Source organism: Schistocerca americana, chromosome 2 (genome assembly GCF_021461395.2).
Source record: "Schistocerca americana isolate TAMUIC-IGC-003095 chromosome 2, iqSchAmer2.1, whole genome shotgun sequence".
Classification (NCBI taxonomy): Eukaryota; Metazoa; Arthropoda; class Insecta; order Orthoptera; family Acrididae; genus Schistocerca; species Schistocerca americana.
In genome coordinates, this window is record NC_060120.1 from 902,446,700 (window position 1) to 902,463,758 (window position 17,059).

Sequence of the window (17,059 nt, forward strand, 5' to 3'; positions counted from 1 at the left end):
CTTTTCTCTGAGTGGGCGTGGTAAACACTATGGCTATCAAATAATAACGAGACGAAACAAATCACAGCCGGTCATTTTTACAATATACTTATTTTGGAATTTAGACACTTTGAGATAGATCTAACCGAGACAACTGTGTCATTTGAATTCAGAAGTAACTGTAATCAGACACTTTGTCTTTCCACTGCGCGTTTCTGATTATTACAGCTCCATCACCAGGTGGGTTTGTGTAAAACTGACGTAACATTGATGAATTAAACATAATGTTTTCAGGACGGCCTGTGCCACGGTCTTTTAGTGGTAACAAGTTGGTTTTCCACATCGTGTTGGCACTGCACTCGTCGCTGTCCCAGAACACAATCTCTGTTTATGTGAGTGAATGAAAGGTGAAGTGCGAAATATAAATCGGAACTGGTAGTGCAGCGTTTCACCAGTGAAAGTCAACGTGTATGTTGCGCAAAAAATCATACATACAAACCATGTATTTTACGAAGACTGTTCGGAAAGTAATTAACGATCGGTCTCAAAATGGAAGTCACAGTTAAAATCAAAACTGTTTTATTTGCAACAGTTAGCTTTACCTTCCAGCTACTTTTCTACATAGTCGCCGCTCCGACTTTGATATCTGTCATTGCGTTGTACCAACTTACCAATATCCTCGTTATAGAAGGCAGCCGTCTGTGCGTTCCGACAATTTTCTACATTGGACTGTAGCTCGTTGTCTGTGCCATAATGTTGTCTTCATAGCCAGGGGTTCATTTGAGCAGACATGAACATCAGAGGGAGCCAGGTCGGTGCTGTATGGTGGGTGATGAAACACTTCCTATCGAAAACGCTGCAGGAGCCTAATTTCCCCTGCAGTCTGCGGCCGAGAACTGTCACGAAGAAGGAACTGCATGACAGTTATGTTATGTGGGTTTGCATGAAACAAGGCGAAATCTCTCGCCAGGCACCCATACTTGGCGGGAGGTACTGTTTTCTAGGCATCTTCATGCTCTCCCTGTTCGCTCAGAACAGAGAAGAGCGACGTGACGCTATCTACGGGCATACCGAAGACACTGCCCAACACATCTGTGCAAAACTTCAACGGATATTCACTGTGGTTCCCATTTTGCGAGCAATAGTTCCTTATTTTCCGAATAGCCCTCATGTGTTAATTTTAAATAAGTCCACCTGATAGGTATTCAGCGAGAGAATGCTGTCGGTGACATTAATTCGGCTTGCCGAACAAAATTTTTGTGTGCATGAGGGTAGTACGTGACGTGTAGCTGAAGTGAGTGCTAGCAGCCCGCCGCGTATCGCGTCGCTCCACCTTGCCCCAAGTGCTGCCGGGTGTTACATTGTAAGATAGCTCCTGCAGCAGCGAGGGGCCGGAAGCGGCGACAGCGGGCTCCGCTCGTTACGTCTTGCCTCCCAGCTGTAATCCCGGAAGTGAAAGTCGCGTCTACGGCGGGCCAGCGTAATACCCGGTTTCATAACCGGCCGCTGCAAGTGGCTGTCATCTATTGACGAGCGTCTCACCGTGAGACCGCAACTGCGACCAATTCCAGAATGTTGTTCCAGCGCTTGGAATCCTTATCAGGTAGGCGTTATAGTCCACATGAAGGTGTCACAGAAGTGCTCGAGTAGCACAAGTAAAAGTCCTTGGAAGAAAGACCAGATAATTCTCGCTAGACTCTGTCGGATAAATTTAGAGAACGTCCATTTCAAGAAGACTGTGCGTCCTTTACGCTGTCATCTTTTACGTCTAGGGCTCGTGAGAAAAAGGCAAGAGAGATTAGGGGGTGTGAAGAGTTGTATACGAGTAGACAGTCGGTTTTCCTTGGCTCAGTACATGAATGGAATAAAAATAAAAACATAATTGTGGGACGATGTACCCTCTGGCTTGTACTGTACAGTGGCTTGTGGAGTATTTACGTGGATGTACATATTCAAAAGGTGTCGCATCTTGACGTTTTTCTAGTCCTTCGCGTTCTTCCACGTTCGTTCCCTTACTTCTTCTTCTTGCTTATTGCTTTATTTTAATCTACAGTCCAAACATAGATTCTTACATTGATCCTGTCCATTGTAGACGTTGTTGAACGCTGCAACTATGCTGTAAATTAATGATAATGATAGCAAAAGCAACAACGAATTTCGTATTTTATTTCGTGGAATTTGGTATAATCGTCATGTTGACGTTTATAGGCGGTTACAGCGCAATATTCATACAGATATTACGCAGAAAATTGCGGTCATGAAGAAACAATAAATTTAGATGGAGTCGGATACTGAAGTTGTATCAGAGGTGTGCTTAGTACTTAAATGTAGAAACTATAATAATGTGTGAAACGTTTTTGGTAGAATATTTGAAGTTCAGTTCGTATCAAAGCTCACAAGTTTACGTATTTTTATGGAAAGAATAGGAGCTTTTGAGATGCGGTTTTATAGAAGAATGCTGAGCATTATAGGTGTGGATGAAGTAACTAATGGGGAAGTTGTTGAAAGGAACTGGGGAAAAAAGAAATTCCTGGCACGATCTGACTGACTGACTGAGGTGTGTGTGTGTGTGGGGGGGGGGGGGGGGGTAAATTCGTAGAAGAAGAGTGAGACGTGTAATACAGTAATCAGATTCAAATGGAGTGGGACTTGCACAGGACAGACTAGCATGAAGAGTTGCATGAAACGACATGATATGCGTAGTAGACCGGACTGTTGTCACATATATAGAATATGTGGAAAAGAACATGAAAAACGCATTACTGGCCGTCAGAATAGTGCTGTTATCTAGGAGGAGACGGGTGACAGTGAGTACTGGATAACAGGTTTGTTTAGTCGAGACTTTGTCAGCAGAACATCGAAAAAGTTTAATGGAGGGCAGCTAGATTTTTATTATCGCGAAATAAGAGAGAGAGTGTCACAAATTTGATAAGTGACTTGGAGTGACAAGCATTGCAACATAGGCGTGTTACATTGCAGCGAGGTCTATGTATTTTCGAAATTTCGATCACCAACTTTCTCCTCGGGATGCCAAAACAGGTCTGTGACTCACATCTACTTAGGGAGAAGTGACCATCGTGATATCCGGAACCGCGGGACTGCTACGGTCGCAGGTTCGAATCCTGCCTCGGGCGTGGATGTGTGCGATGTCCTTAGTTTAGTAAGGTTTAAGTAGTTCTAAGTTCTAGGGGACTGATGACCTCAGATGTTAAGTCCAACAGTGCTCAGAGCCATTTGAATCATTTTTTGAACCATCGTGATAAAATACGAGAAATCGGAGCACGATGGGAAAGATTGAGATGTTGATTTTTCGGGAGTGGAACAGTCGAGAAATAAAGTCTGAAAGTGGATCTCTGCGCCTTCTGCCAAACACTTGAGTGTGCATTGTTCAGTAATCGTGTAGATGCTGATAGGAAAAAACGGAAACATTATGGGTTTGCGAGTTGTAATTTGGGCGAGGTAAATGCTATACAGGTAACCGTGCGATAGGTCGATGGAAACGGAGGAGGATCGTAGAATTTGTGGCGCGATATAAACGAGTGTTTGACAGCTGAAAGGCAGCAGCTGCGAGGTTGGCGCTGCTCGAAGTAACTGCTGCGCCGCGGCTGGTGGGTCGCCTCGCCGCTCGCTACAGCTAGGCCGTCCACTGCCGGCTGTCCCGTTAGCCCTGCGCGCCGCGGCACGCTGCCAGCCGCCAACCAGCCACCACAAGCTGCCGCCGTTCTCTCGTGTCTGCTGAGCACGGCTACGGACCTCACCTGGCGTCCAAGCTAGCCAAAACCCCGAGGAGGCGCGGAGCTCTAGTGGACTTCATTTTAACTTTTCCTAGCTCCATCTAATCAAGTCGTTCCGTGAACAAATAGGTTCCGTCTCTACAGTTCATAGTGAACCTTGGCTTCTTAAGTAATTCTCCGCCTGTCATCACGACCCAACGCTCGAACTTTCCATATACCCTACATCTCGTTTTCTGTGGGTAGCCTACTCTAACTATCCATCTGGTTCTCGGTCGACCACGTCCTTTTCGATCCTCTGGATTTCCATGTAATATCCTTTTATCTACTTAAGTATCACTTGTGCGTGCCTTGTGCCGTGTCCATCTCAATCAGTCTGATTTTGCTATTTTTGTAACTAGTGGATCTTTACGTATAGTTTTCATCTAGTGATTATACCTCCTCTACCATCTTCCTCTTTCACACGTTGGCCCAACGATTCTTCGAAGTACTTTTTTTCTCGAAGGAATCAAGCATTCCAGCCTCTGTTAATGTAAATGACTAAGTTTCCAAGCCATATATAATTACTGGTCTTGTAGATTCAGATGACAAAACTCATGGGATACCTCCTAATAACGCGTCAGACCCCCTTTTGCCCAGCTTAATGTAGCAACTCGACGTGACATGAACTCAACAAATCCCGCGCAGAAATACTGATCGATGCCAAGGTTCCATAATTGCGAAAGTGTTGATGCTGCAGGATTTTGTGCACGATTTGACCTCTCGATAATGCCCATAAATGTTCGATGGGATTCATGTCGGGCAATTTGGATGGCCGAATAATTGATTCGAATTGTCCTGAATGTTCTTCAACCCAATTGCGAACAATTGTGGCCTGATGACATGACATTGTTGTTTGGGAACATGAAGTCCAGGAATGTGGCTGTAAACGGTCTCCAAGTAGGCGAACATAACCATTCCCATCCAGTGATCGATTCAATTGGACTAGAGGCTCTAGTCCATTCCATGCAGCCTAAACAAAGCCCACAACAATATGGATCCACCACCAGCTAGCACAGTGCCTTGTTGACAACTTCGGTCCATGATTCCGTTGAGCTGCCGTCAGTTCTTACCAACTGAAATTGGAACTCATCAGAACAGGCCTAGGTTTTCCAGTGGTCTAGGGTCCAACCGATATGGTCAGGAGCCCAAGAGAGGCACTACAGGCAATGTCGTACTACTAGCAAAGGCACCCAGGTCGGTCGTCTGCTGCCATAGCCCTTTAACGCCACATTTCGCCGCACTGTCCAAACGGATGCGTTCCTTGTAGGCTGCACATTGATTTCTGCGATTATTTCACGCAGTGTTGCTTGTCTGTTTCGATTGGCAACTCTACTAAAACGCCGCTGCTCTCGGTCGTTACACTAAGTCCATCGGCCACTGCGTTGTTCGTGGTGATGGATAATGCCTGAAATCTGGTATTTTCGGCACGCTCTTGGCACTGTGGATCTCGGATATTGATGGTTCAAATGCCTCTGAGCAGTAAGGGACTTAACATCTTGAGGTCATCAGTCCTCTACAACTTAGACCTACTTAAACCTAACTAACCATCCATGCCCGAGGCAGGATTCGAACCTGCGACCGTAGCAGTCGCGCGGTTCCGGACTGAAGCGCCTAGAACCGCTCGGCCACAGCGGCCGGCTCGGATATTGATTCCCTAACTATATCCAAAAAGGGATGTCCCATGCGCCTAGCTCCAACTTCCATCCCGCGTTCAAAGTCTGTTGATTCCCGTCGTGTGGCCATAATCACATCGGATATATTTTTACATGAATCACCTGAGTAAAAATTACAGCGCCCCCAATGCACTGTTCTTTTATACCTTGTGTACGCGATACTGTCGCCCTCTGTATGTGTGTATGTCGCTATCCCATGACTTTTGTGATCTCAGTGTGTTTTATAAATCGTTTATTTTGTGATTCGAATCAAGCCTTGAGGAAAATAGTTACTTTAATTCGAAGAAGGATCTGTTCACTGCTATTAATCTCTTTTTAATTTGATTAGAGCTGTCATTTGACTGGGTGACTGTAGATCCTAGATATTTAAGCTGATAAACTCTCTCAGAAGTATATATGCCCAGAGGGCATGTTCTCTTAACTTGCTTTCCCACCAGCATATATTTTGGTTTCTACTAGTTTATATTCAACCTCATATTCTACCGGCTTGTTCAAGTTCCATGAATGGTTTGTTCATTGCCTTCAGAGTTCGCGGAACTGTCTGCGTCATCGTCGTAAGCAAGTATCTGCACTTGCTCGTCTCTGATGAATTTGAATTAAATGGCGGGATGACAGTTCAATTCTCCGTCTTCACATCAAAGTGTGACATAATAACGTTTGTTATGTAGAACACAAATTTCATTGCCATTGTTAGGGTAACCGCGCGCGATGAATGTTAGCACTGCACTTAAAGTTGGTACTGTCATCCCCATAATTGACAATATTGCATTGTAGTTGAAGTTGCAGTAGGATGGGTTACCTGAAAAGCCAGACCGAGCTCGATCGTGTGTACGAGCCAGACAGAGAGAGAGAGAGAGAGAGAGAGAGAGAGAGAGAGAGAGAGGTGTGTGTGTGTGTGTGTGTGTGTGTGTGTGTGTGTGTGTGTGGTAGGGCGCTGTCAGCAGCTACTAATACAAATAATCTCTGCCCAATTGCCGAAGACTAGCTTTAGCCTACTTTTTCTGCTGCTGACTACAATTTGGTGGCAGATTTCGTGCAGCTAATCTGTATTGTGAAGTCAGCTCCTTAGTCCGTTGTGAAAGTGCTGTCGTCGATTAATCCGCAATTCTACCATGATGGATCTTCGCTTGCATCGTAACTCTTATATCACAGCTCTGTCATCTGTCGACGCATTTATTGTTCAGTAATCAAGATGCGCTATTATCTTCCACCTTTAATTCAACGTAACAACACAAAATCCTGAAGACGTAATTGTTAATCATTGAAAGTGAAGCACTCACCGTCCTGCTATGGCGAACAATTGTGTACAAGTTTCTAAATAAGATCCTTCAGTTATCTGTCTGGACTATGTAGCGACCTTTGTCGATAGTTACAACACTTTTCTTGCTAAATGCTGCTTATTGAATACATGATAAAGATAGAACAATGAAATGTCGCCTGGTAGTGTTATTTGACCAGAATACTATATATAGTTAATTGCTTCACCAGCACTGATTCTCTGTGTGATGTGCAAATGCTCATTTAATGTAGAGAGACAAATTCAGTTTGGATGCTTAACAGTCACTTTTTTCGTAAAAGTTCAGTTTCGTAATTGTTGTATAAATTCGTTCTTGATCATCCCTCTGTTACAAAAACTTCTAAAACGGAATCGCTGTGACCTGTTTCTTACTTTCCATGTTGACCTCTGTACGACAGTTCTAGAGAAACAACTGCTTCGTCTTATTTAAAGCTCGTCTAAATTAAGCGTTTTACATTTGTTTTTCTCTCTTTAGTGAAAACATTTTAATCCCGTTCAGCAGCCTTTATTGTGTCCCTGCTCCATATTTCACATACAATCATCTTATAAAGTGTAAATATCTTTGAGGCATATTAGTTTAATGGAACTCACTATCGTAGTTTCAACATTTAAAATAATATAAAAAATAGCTGCACCGGAGAAGGGAAACTGCTTTGATCGAGTGTTCTCTCCTAAAATAGGGAGCTGTCCATCATTTCTTCCAGTAAGAAGCATCACCATACAGCAGTGCGAGCGGGTTCGCATTGAGACAGCTGTTTCTTTGCCGCATTTGTAGTTGATGCTACAGAGAGAGGTTTACATGAAAATGCGAGGTACTTCAGTACGATACCTCAGAAGTGACGGCAACTGGGCGATACTGTTGCGTTACCGCCGGATCATGGCCGGTATCGGCCGTAAATGGAGGGTGTGAGAAGGCTTCTAGCTCATCGCCACTCGCGAAGCCTCTCAGGCTACGACCCGCTGATGGCGAAGTAAAGCAATTGGCGGTTGCGCTGCGCCTCGCTCCGCACCCAACTGCGCCAGCGAGGAAATCGGAAACCCATTGCGCTTTCCGCGCCTCTTCAGCCCAGGCTGGAAATTGCCCCCATGCCGTCCTCACCTCTTCCAAGTCGATCGCACCGCCCCGCTCGGTGAATCGCCTGCGATCGACCTCGAGTAAGACCTGCGCTCAACTTCTGGAAACCGCGTGCGTTTGGTTTCAGCACCACAGGTTCTGGTTCTGTTGGGTGTGGATGCGGTCGTATTCAGTCACCCATAGGGAGACAAAACAGTTAACTTACGACAGAGATATCGACTAGGATTGTCAGTCAGAGATGCTAGAAGTGTCCGAGTCGACAGCATGCGATCCTTCCGTGCGCGGCATTCGCACACGATCAGGCGTTCATATGGCTTTTCTGGGTAACGGCGTTAAGTGCCAGAGCGCGACACCTACTCTCCAGTATTGGATGAAACGACGAGTATACGTCACGTGCCATTCAATATTTGCTACGTGCCAGTGTCATGCTGTAGACGTTGCTCTTTGACCATTCTACGTTTGGCAGACGACAAATTGTGCTTCGCACTGCGTTCTGATTCGCGAGTTATTGCCTTTAGCGAGTACACAGTTCGTTCCCGCAACCACCTGAGCCGGTCACGAGCTCGCTGGTAGCTAAAAGCGAGCTCCGAACTACCCTGTTTGTCCACAGTTCCGCCGCTACTTTCAGTCATCTGTATACTCGTAGCCACACTGCTGCAGTTTCTGACCACTTCCATGCGATACCATCTTGTCAGGTAGTATATTTTTCACATTCGCTAGTCATTGCCAGAGACGAAAGAAGCGACAAGGGCTAGAAAAAGTCCTACGACTGACAGGGCATCGAACTCTTCAATCTGACACTTAACCACTCAACCACAGACAATTACGTATAGTCAGTTGTAGTGACTTGCCAAAAAAAAGGAAAAAAAAAACTTGTGTAGCTTTTCGAAACGTTAAACGATAGTGAGTATTGTGATATAGCTGAATCACTGCAGGTAGAGAGAGAGAGAGAGAGAGAGAGAGAGAGAGAGGTTTCAGTTGCGGCTACACCACATGTTAATATTAATGCAGAAGCGATTTTTCTTTGACTGTTGGTTGTCGTTTTCCAGTTAAAGATACGTTTCTGTTTTCAAGAACGACACCATGTACTGAATTTGAAACGTAGTAGGTATCCTCATCTGTTTTATTGTTTACCCTATGTGAAGTAATTTTTGTATACATCAGTCGAACTGCTTGACAGACAACGGACTTTCTCGTATAACACTTTCAGCAATTTGGAAACACACAAAAAAACTGCAAAAGTTTCCATGTTTCCTGATGAATGTTGGGCCTGTTTTTTCGGTAGAAATTTGTAATGTGTTACTGATGAAACACAGCAGCCAGACACCCATTATATCGATGGTGTGACTAACATATCGTTGGGCACTGAAGATGTCTCACTATCGGTACTGACAAGTATCGCGTCGCGTCTGAGACTTCCATCATCATCATTTAAGACTGATTATGCCTTTCAGCGTTCAGTCTGGAGCATAGTCCCCCTTACAAAATTCCTCCATGATCCCCTATTCAGTGCTAACATTGGTGCCTCTTCTGATGTTAAGCCTATTACTTCAAAATCATTCTTAACCGAGTCCAGGTACCTTCTCCTTGGTCTACCCTGACTCCTCCTACCCTCTACTGCTGATCCCATGGGTCTCTTGGGTAACCTTGCTTCTCCCATGCGTGTAACATAACCCCACCATCTAAGCCTGTTTGCCCTGACTGCTACATCTATAGTGTTCATTCCCAGTTTTTCTTTGATTTCCTCATTGTGGACACCCTCCTACCATTGTTCCCATCTACTAGTACCTGCAATCATCCTATCTACTTTCATATCCGTGACCTCAACCTTATTGATAAGGTAACCTGAATCCACCCAGCTTTCGCTCCCATACAACAAAGTTGGTCGAAAGATTGAACGGTGCACAGATAACTTAGTCTTGGTACTGACTTCCTTCTTGCAGAAGAGAGTAGATCGTAGCTGAGCGCTCACTGCATTAGCTTTGCTACACCTCACTTCCAGTTCTTTCACTATGTTGCCATCCTGTGAGAATATGCATCCAAAGTACTTGAAACCGTCCACCTGTTCTAACTTTGTTCCTCCTATTTGGCACTCAATCCGTTTATATTTCTTTCCCACTGACATTACTTTCGTTTTGGAGATGCTAATCTTCATACCATAGTCCTTACATTTCTGATCTAGCTCTGAAATATTACTTTGCAAACTTTCAATCGAATCTGCCATCACAACTAAGTCATCCGCATATGCAAGACTGCTTATTTTGTGTTCACATATCTTAATCTCACCCAGCCAGTCTATAGTTTTCAACATATGATCCATAAATAATATGAACAACAATGGAGACAGGTTGCAGCCTTGTCTTACCCCTGAAACTACTCTGAACCATGAATTCAATTTACCGTCAACTCTAACTGCTGCCTGACAATCTACGGAAAGACCTTTAATTGCTTGCAAAAGTTGGCCTCCTATTCCATGATCTCGTAGAACAGACAATAACTTCCTCCTAGGAACCCGGTCATATGCCTTTTCTAGATCTATAAAGCATAGATACAATTCCCTGTTCCACTCGTAACACTTCTCCATTATTTGTCGTAAGCTAAAGATCTGGTCCTGACAACCTCTAAGAGGCCTAAACCCACACTGATTTTCATCTAATTTGTCCTCAACTAATGCTCGCACTTTCTTTTCAACAATACCTGAGAAGATTTTACCCACAACGCTGATTAAAGAGATACGTCTGTAGTTGTTACAATCTTTTCTGTTTCCATGTTTAAAGATTGGTGTGATTACTGCTTTCTTCCAGTCTGATGGAATCTGTCCCGACTCCCACGCCATTTCAATTATCCTTTGTAACCATTTAAGACCTGACATTCCACTGTATTTGATGAGTTCCGACTTAATTTCATCCACCCCAGCCGCTTTATTGCACTGCAATCTATTGACCATTTTCTCCACTTCCTCAAATGTGATCCTATTTCCATCATCATTCCTATCCCATTGTACATCGAAATCTGAAACACTGATCGTATTTTCACCTACATTGAGCAACTCTTCAAAATATTCCCTCCATCTGCCCAAGGCATCAACAGGATTCACCAGCAGTTTTCCTGACCTGTCCAAAATACTTGTCATTTCCTTCTTACATCCCTTTCGAAGACTGCTAATTACACTCCAGAATGGTTTTCCAGCAGCTTGACCCAAAGTCTCCAACCTGTTTCCAAAGTCTTCCCAAGATTTCTTCTTGGATGCTGCAATTATCTGTTTGGCTTTGTTTCTTTCTTCAACATAACTTTCTCTGTCTACCTGAGTTCTAGTATGTAGCCATTTTTGATACGCCTTCTTTTTCCTTTTACAGGCTGCCTTGACTGTGTCATTCCACCAAACTGTTTGCTTCATCCTACCTTTACACACTACTGTTCCAAGACATTCTTTAGCCACTTCTAGTACTGTGTCCCTGTACCTTGTCCATTCCTTTTCCAATGACTGTAATTGACTACATTCAACTAACTGGTACCTTTCTGAGATCACTGTTATGCACTTGTGCCTGATTTCCTTATCCTGAAGCTTCTCCACTCTTATCCTCCTACATATGGACCTGACCTCCTGCACTTTCGGCCTCACAATACCAATTTCACTGCAGATTAAATAGTGATCAGTGTCATCAAAGAATCCCCTGAATACACGTGTGTCCCTCACAGCCTTCCTCAATTCCTGATCTGTTATTATATAGTCAATGACAGATCTGGTTCCTCTGCCTTCCCAAGTATACCGGCGAATGTTCTTATGTTTAAAAAAGGAGTTTTTGATTACTAAGCCCATACTGGCACAGAAATCCAAGAGTTGTTTCCCGTTCCTATTGGCCTCCATATCCTCTCCAAATTTACCCATAACCTTTTCATACACTTCTGTTTGATTTCTAATTCTGGCATTAAAATCACCCATGAGCAGAACACTGTCCTTGTCCTTTACTTTAACAACTACATCACTGAGTGCGCCATAAACACTACCCATCTTATCTTGATCTGTCCCTTCACAATGCGAATATACTGACACAATCCTAATTTTCTTGCTGGACACTGTCAAATCTATCCACATCAGTCGTTCGTCTACATACCTTATTGCAACTACGCTGGGTTCCATTTCTTTCCTGATGTAAAGCCCTACACACCATTGTGCTATTCCTGCTTTGACTCCTGACAGGTAGACTTTGTATTCTCCCACTACTTCTTCTTTCTCAGCCTTTACCCGAGTGTCACTAACAGCTAAAACGTCCAACCCCATCTTACTTGCAACCTCTGCCAGCTTTACCTTCTGAGACTTCCATAGAAGATAAAATGCTTTGATCTACTGTCGTCCGTGGAGATATACAAGGGAACTTCTTCCAGTTCAGAAGTAAAGCACCTCTCCTCAAAAGTATTTTTCGTTACTGCTTCTTTAGGGTAGGTTAGCCGCATTGCAGGTATCCATCACCTCTTCAGTAAGAGTAAGGCGCATCACCGCCTACCGCTGTGTATAATCGTAGTACGTGGGGAATGATTCCGTGTTACGGCACAGTCTCTACTTATTCACAGTGACCCCGAGCAGCAGTATATTCGCCTAGCTGCTTAGGACTCCGTGATCGACACAGGACAGACTGTGATGAAAAACAACCACTGTGTTCTGTTGTGGTCTGACGCACTGTAGTAGAGGCTGTAGTGGGCCCGGTTAGCGGTTGCGGTGCGATCGAATCGTGCGTGCCGCTTGAAACGAGGACGCACCGCTTAACGCCACACGGCACACATCCTCTCAATTCAATTTCAGCCTTACTACAAGCATGTCGTGGGACAAGGCTACATAAACAATTGTCGATAAAAAGCGGACGATACATTCGTGGTTAGGGTTTATTATTTCGATTCAGTAAGACGTCCCGCCGATATCGGGATCATTAGAGATATAGAAAAAGGTCCAGGTGAGAAAGGAAATCACCTGTAGTGTTGCTCAATGAGCCATCCTAGCGCTTTCCCAAAGTGATGTAGGGAAACTAAGGACGACGTAAATCAGGATGACCAGGCGAGAAACACCGCTTCTTCCAAACGCGAGTCCAGCTATCAAGAACTTACCCAATTTAGACACTCGTTCGGTTGTAGCTCTGTAGACGCATGTAGCCCTGAAGGTCGATACAGCGGCTGATCTATGACAGAAGTTACAAAAACAGGCAAAAATATTGCTATCGCTACTGCTCAGCAATAGCCACATTTCATAATTATACGTTGAATTTTGACCATTCGTGTAAAGAAAAGTAGAAAAACTCTTGGAAATGTACGAATTCATTTCGCAAGATACGTGGGACCAACAGCTTCTGCGACAAAGCTTGTACGATTCGTGGCGTTGGATTAAACAGCCATTAAATTTCTGGAAATCTGTGCTTCAGTCAGATTCTCCCCATTTTTATGCACGTGTATACCGCTATATGATACCTTGACCGACGAAACCCGTTACATGTTCAGCGAATATGTCGGCAGTGGTATATAAGGGAAGTCTGTTGCACTGCATAACGATCCTCGACGTTCCTTACAACTTGAAAGAGAGAATTCGCATTTAGTTGGAATTTTTAATATTATATTTTTCTGACATGTAGTTACTAAAACAGATTGTGTTTTTAAGATGTTAAATGGTACATATACGTAATATGAAGCTTAATATTAACAAAGTTTATCAGTGTGGCAGGTTTAAATAGCGGTAAACTTAAAAACTTATTAAGAATTGGAAAGGCTTATAATTAATAATATATATATTAAGAAAATAGCAAACTAGAAAGAGAGTTCAGATTCAGATGGCTCTGAGCACTATGGGACTTAACTTCTGAGGTCATCAGTCCCCTAGAACTTAGAACTACTTAAACCTAACTAACCTAAGGACATCACAAAATCCATGCCCGAGGCAGGATTCGAACCTGCGACCGTAGCGGTCTTGCGGTTCCAGACTGCAGCGCCTTTAACCGCACTGCCACTTCGACCGGCCGAAGAGGAGGTACCCGAGAGGCTCTCTATCCTGGACAGCCATCGCCCGATCTAGTACTGCCCACCGTCCGAGGACGAAGACCTCAGCAATATTTTGAGTCTCTCGCCCTCAGATGACGTGATCCTACATCAAAGCTAGGTTACTCTACACGGCAGCGTGTGCTGTCCTTTATTTCTACATTTCTCTTACAATCTAATTCCTGTCATTAAAATTTATCCGTTGTTCTATGTTCCTACCTTTACTTGTGCAAGTACTCTTCATGGATGGTCTACATATTGTGCCGCACAGTAGTTGAGATCGGTCCACAAGGTCTGGCCTCTAAGTGATTGTGATATGTCGCCATGTGAGTGCGATAGGTCGTATTTCCCGCATGCAGTGGTCATACTGTAGAAGTACGTGTTCTGGGGTGAATCTCTCTCCACACCACAATCTGCCCCCTGACCGAGGTTGACACGCAGCAAATGAATGACGCATGATCCTTCACCGGTGAAGAAACGAAGCCCGGACTAGAATTGACATTTTTCATTCGTAATCGCTCTTTGATGCTGGGAAAGAATGCTTATACCTTTCAGGACTTTTTGCATTTTTCCCACTCCCTCTCCCAAGAATTCACTCTTTAGGTTTGAGGCGCCACGTCAGCAATGTGCCGCACTGTGGAATACGTGTGCGTCGCAGCAGACGTGAGGAGGCACATCGCCAGAATATTAGATGGTGATGCGAACAACAGTCGATATGAACGCGCAGTCTCTGACGGCTGTTTGGATAACGCGTCAGTCAAGATTTGCTGACTTCGCATTTCAAGGCCAGCTACAACGCTGACAGTACATTCAGATGTCTCTGGTCCATTTTGCCCACAGTGACACTGTTGTTGTAACACATCACCCCGTAGCAAGTGTAATTCCGGATGTGGCAAACCGCGTTAATCGAGTTAGAACATGGACCCGCGTTGAAGCCCGTGATTTGAGCATAAGGCGGCGAGTAGCGTCGGCTGTGCGTAGTGAAATGTTAAGCCGCTTCCTAGTAAGCGCCAGAAGCGGTCGGCGATCGACAGCGAGCGATGTCTGTATACGCGACACTCCAGCAAGAGGCGGCAAAACCGGGCGATATGCTCGGGTGTCCTGCGTGCGAGTGACGGAATTTTAATATAAAGACGTAATTTCTCACTAGGAGTATCGTTTGCTTACAACGTTCGTTATTTTACGTTACGACAGAAATCTCGATCTTCACAGAAATGTGGTTCTTGTCAATTTCATCGGAAGTTTCTTCCTTATATTATGCAGGTAAGGTGGTGTCAGTTGCATCTCATCGTAAACATACTTCTGATTCGTATAAAAATAAAGCCAAATGAATAAAAAATAAAGCCAAATGGACAAAACACTTTCTCAGTTATGACGTTATTTCAGTAAATAACGTCGTTTAGATGGGATTTACCATTTAGTTACTACATACAATTAAAGTGCGAATCCAGCCAAGACGTGTAAGTTTATATATACTAAGAACAGATGCCATCGGTGACCATGCAGCTCGCTAGAATGAAATTACAATGAAATGAACACCCTTAGCTGCTTACAGGCGTTGACATACGTCAGCGGGGACAGATGAAAATGTGCGCCCCGACCGGGACTCGAACCCGAGATCTCCTGCTTACATGGCAGACGCTCTATCCATCTGAGCCATAGAGGACACAGAGGATAGCGCGACTGCAGGGATTTATCTTTGGCACGCCTCCCGCGAAACCCACATTCTCAACGTACTGTCCCGCACTACATTCGTAGTGCCCCCGCCCATTATACTCATTACTCGCGGGGCGTTGCCGATTCCCGTAATTGTTCGGGCACTGTTTGTGCATTCGCACAGAAGAAGAAGATGGTCAAGTGGCCGGTGAGCCGTAACTATCTATATGTCCGAAAGAACAGATACCATCTTAGTATGTATATAGAGAGGGCTCACCGGCCACTTGACTATCTTCTTCTTCTGTGCGAATGCACAAACAGTGCCCGAACTCTTACGGGAGTTGGCAACGCCCCGCGAGTAATAAGTATAATGGGCGTGGGCACTACGAATGTAGTGCGGGACAATACGTTGAGAATGTGGGTTTCGCGGGAGGCGTGCCAGAGATAAATCCCTGCAGTCGCGCTATCCTCTGTGTCCTCGGTGGCTCAGATGGATAGAGCGTCTGCCATGTAAGCAGGAGATCCCGGGTTCAAGTCCCGGTCGGGGCACACATTTTCATCTGTCCCCGTTGACGTATGTCAACGCCTGTAAGCAGTTAAGGGTGTTCATTTCATTGTAATTACATGTAAGTTCCTCACTTTCTATTTCATTTCGGCCGACATTATTTCTATCCGACCACGTTACTGCCTGATTTTCGCATATTAATTACGATAAAATCACTTGCTGACGCAGCAGGTCGTGGACTGAATCAAGTAGTAACAGAGCTTTCGTCCCACCGTAAAGACCTGGGTTTCTGGGTTTACGCTGAAATGAGGATGCGTGAAAGACGATTTAAAGTAGCGGCTTTAGGAAACTCGAAAGTTAGTCCTGTCGGGCTGTTTAATGAGAGGCTGGTAAGGTAGTTTCATTGAAATGTTGCCCATGAGATAATGGCTGTATAACTGTGTGTGTGTGTCCACGGTGACGTCAGTGGGGGTACTGTAATCGGTCGTCAGCGTCTGTGTTTGCTTGAGGCATTACGCTCTTTGCTCTCACAACATAATTTCATATGCCTTTTCGGCTAATTGCGTTTGCGAAACTAATTTGTAGCGCGCTGTGAATGGGCAAACTTTGAACGCGTTTCTGCTTACCGGTTTGTTCCGCCATCCCGGACGTACGGCTGGTCACAGCCTTCATTTAAAAGTAAAATGAAAACACGCGTTGTGATAGAGTATGCTTTAAACTTGATTTAGTGAATGTTTCCAGTTGTATTTGATGGAATTATAAGCCAACAATTCGCAGAGAAAGTGAAAACAATAGTTGAGCAAAATAGGTGAATTCCGCTAGCAATTGTTACGAATGACACTACTTTTTCATATTCCTCCTAGTTAGGAAATTGTTTAGAAGTCAGCAACAAAGGCAAGAAGATTAGAGCCCCATCACGTTGCGCACACACACAAACTGCCCGTCTCTGCATCTCAGAGACTTTCAAAGGCATTTATGAACATGGCTTCAACTAAACAAAACATGTTGGTCGCAGTCATTATTATTTTTTCTTTCGTCACCAGTTTTGTGTAAATAGGTTTTTCACTTTGTTCTATCTTGGTA

The 17,059-nt window shown here is 44.3% G+C and overlaps 1 protein-coding gene and 1 non-coding gene across 2 annotated transcripts in view; both read left to right on the top strand.

Moving 5' to 3' along the window:
• LOC124595905 (serine/threonine-protein kinase 26-like) overlaps positions 1–17,059 on the top strand; it is a 180,192-nt gene that overhangs the window by 62,958 nt on the left and 100,175 nt on the right. The window lies entirely within an intron of this gene.
• Trnat-ugu lies at positions 15,947–16,020 on the top strand. The gene has a single exon. It is a non-coding gene; the product is annotated as a tRNA-Thr (tRNA).